The 3,275-nt window shown below is 38.9% G+C and overlaps 1 pseudogene; it reads right to left on the bottom strand.

Annotated features, from left to right (window-relative positions):
- Window positions 1-915: 915 nt before the first annotated feature.
- Window positions 916-983, bottom strand: LOC138848238 (U6 spliceosomal RNA; annotated as a pseudogene).
- Window positions 984-3,275: the final 2,292 nt, after the last annotated feature.

The following is a 3,275-nucleotide window of genomic DNA, read 5'->3' as shown; positions in this document are numbered from 1 at the left end:
CTGCACCTGCATAGAGACCTGGAAGAAGCTCCTGACACTTGGATTCAGATCAACAGAGCTCCGGCCATTGTGGCCATTTGGGGAGTAAACCAGTGGATGGAAGACCTCTCTCTCTCTCTGCCTCTACCTCTCTGTAACTCTGCCTTTCAAATAAATAAACTGCAAAAAAAAAAAAAGAAGAAGTGTTAGCACTGATATAATAACAGACACATAGTTCAATGGAAAAGACTTGGTAGCATAGAAATAAACCCAAATTTCTACCAGCAACTCATATTTAACAAAGGAACTAAAATGAACTGGAGAAAGAAGAATCTCTTTCACAAGTGGTGCAGAGGAACTTGATTATCCATATGTAGAAGCCTGAAAAGAGACTCCAACATCTCTTACACTATGTGAAAGTGAACTCATAGTGAATTAAAATGTAATCATAAGACCCAAACCCAAGTAAACATAGGGGAACTCTAAATATTGTCAACACACAATAGCTTTTGGGTAAGATTCCAATAGCAATAGTCACAAAAATAAAAACAGAGACATTTGAGTATATCCAACTAAGATACTTCTTCACAACAAAGTAAACATCAGAGTGTAGATACAATGAACAGATGGCAGGAAAAATTAAAACTCTGAATGTTTACAGATTTCCAGAACATTTACATGAATTGGAAAAACTCCAAAAAATACAGTGAAGAAACATCTGAATAGACATTTCTCAGAAGAAATGTAAATGGTCAAAACATGTGAATATGCCCGATGTCACTAGCCATTATGTAAATATAAATCAGAGCACCATATCAGTCTCCAACACCTGTGGGAGAATACAACCCTCAGGTGTTTGTGTGTGCAGCAAGTGGGTTTAGAGGACCCTGTTCACCTCTGGAGAGCAGAGTCTACAGGGAGGTAAAGAAACCTTACTGCGCAGGGGCATGCTAATCTTCTCTGTATCGTTCCAATTTTAGTATATGTGCTGCCGAAGCGAGCACATGTGCTGCCGAAGCGAGAAAGAGATGAAAAGAATTTATCTCAGCTAGCAAGTAATATTCAAGAAACAAGGTCTTCAGGAAAGCCAACTCAACTGACATTTTCATGTCATTGTTAAATAAAGGAAAAATTATCTAGGTTCAGCAATACGTAGTTTATAAGAGAAAGACTACAGAGTAATTTCCTTGGCATAGAAATAACTTTGTCTTTTTTTTTTTATCTATGAGGGCTTGCTATCACCACCACACACCCACATCCCATATACAAATGCCTGGCTTGAGTGGTAGCTTCTCTGCTTTGAGGCAAGTTTCTGCTAGTGTGCACCCTGGGAGGAGACGGAGGATGGCAGAAGTGCTTGGGTCCTTGCACCCAAATGGGACATCCAGAATGAATTCCCAGTTCCTGGTTTTGGCTTGGTCAAGCTTTGGCTATTGCAAGTGTCTGGGGAGTGAAACAGTGGTTCCCTCTTCCTGTCACTCTGCCTTTCAAATCAATAACTGTTGTTGGTAATGACTAATAATGATATTCACTGATTGTCAAATTTTGAATCTATTAATTATAGACAATTTCTCTTTGTAATTTTAAACTTTCATAATGTTCTGTTGCCAATTTCATCACTAGAAATAAAAACTTTTCCTCAAAAAAAAAGAAACCTTACTGCTTTCCTAATGTGCTTATTAAGTTCTTGACCAGCGCCTGTTAGTCTTGCTACAAACTTTCTAGTCTTACTACTTTCCGTCTTCTTCCTCTTCTCTGTGACTTGTAAAATAGTATACATTCTATATACTGTGGATACTTTTGATTTATTTTATTCCTTCAGTCTCCTATGAAGTTCCTCCACAAAAGCACAGCCCTTAAGATATTCATTCATTTATGCAGTCTGCAGATTTCATGAGCTACTAAATTCCAAGTAGTATGTTAAAGGCAAGATCTGGGCCTAAGAGAAAAGTGGTCTAAATTCTGTGCCTAGAAGAGGATTTGGGACATAGTAGAACTTCAGTGAAGTGCTATGTGAATGACATGCACTCATTAAATGAGTAATCTAAAGCATACACTTCATTTAAGCAACACAGCAGCCCTACTCACCTCAGGTAGAGCAATTGAGAGGAATAATGTGAACAAAAATAAGACATCAATAAGTTGAATAATAACAGAGAAAAAACAAAATGAGATAGATGCCAACATTACTGACCTATTTTTGAGGAATTAAATTGATAGAGGGGCTGGCATTGTGGCCAAGTGGGGAAAGCTGCAATCTGTGAGGCCAGCATATCATGTGAGTTCCACTTTGAGTTTAGGAATCTCCACTTCCAATTTAGCTCACTGCTAAACACCTGGGAAACCAGCAGAAGATGGACGAAGGACTTGGGTCCTTGCCACTGATGTGGGAGACTTGGATGAAGCTCCTGACTCCAGCATGCCCCAGGCTCAACTGTTGAAACTCTCTGGGGTGTGAGCCAGCAGATGAAAGCTATCTATGTCTTTCCCTCTCTCTCTAAATCCACCTTTCAAATAATAAAGATTTAATAAACAAATTAACTGATTTCAAAATACACAAAAACGTGAACAATACTATATCATTTTTATGCCAAACTGATAAAAAATAACAAATGCTAGAGAGCACATGGGAAAAGAAAACCGTCATATATGGTGGGTGAAAACACAAGTTAGTACAGATGTTATGCAGAACAGTATGGTCATTCCTTAAAAAGGATAAAAATTGGGCCGGCGCTGTTGTGCAGTGAGTTAAAGCCCTGGCCTGAAGGGCCAGCATCCCATTTGGGTGCCAGTTCTAGTTCCAGCTGCTCTTCTTCCAATACAGCTCTCTGCTATCTCCTGGGATAGCAGTAGAAGATGGCCCAAGTCCTTGGGCCCATGCACCCATGTGGGAGACCCAGAGGAAGCTCCTGTCTCCAGGTTTCAGAATGGCATAACTCTGGCCTTTGTAGTCATCTGTAGAGTGAACCAGCTGATGGAGGACCTCTCTGTGTCTCTACCTCTATTGTAACTCTTTCAAATAAATAACAAAAATTTCAAATAAGATAAAAATTGACCTACCATGTGAGAGTTATCTTGCTCTTGGCTATATATAATAAGGAAATTTTATTAGAAGGAAAGGAGGAGAGCATATAAAAGATACAGCAATTTTCCCATAACACAGCCACTATAACACAGTTCACTGCAGCCAGGATTTCAAACCAATCTAGCTGTCCATCAGTGAAAAACAATGGACAGGGCAACCTCTTTTAGATACAAAAAAAGAACAAAATATTATTAAATTAATTGAAATAAGC

The sequence above is a fragment of the Oryctolagus cuniculus genome, unplaced genomic scaffold, assembly GCF_964237555.1.
Source record: "Oryctolagus cuniculus unplaced genomic scaffold, mOryCun1.1 SCAFFOLD_74, whole genome shotgun sequence".
Classification (NCBI taxonomy): domain Eukaryota; kingdom Metazoa; phylum Chordata; class Mammalia; order Lagomorpha; family Leporidae; genus Oryctolagus; species Oryctolagus cuniculus.
This window is presented reverse-complemented; position numbering and strand designations above follow the sequence as displayed.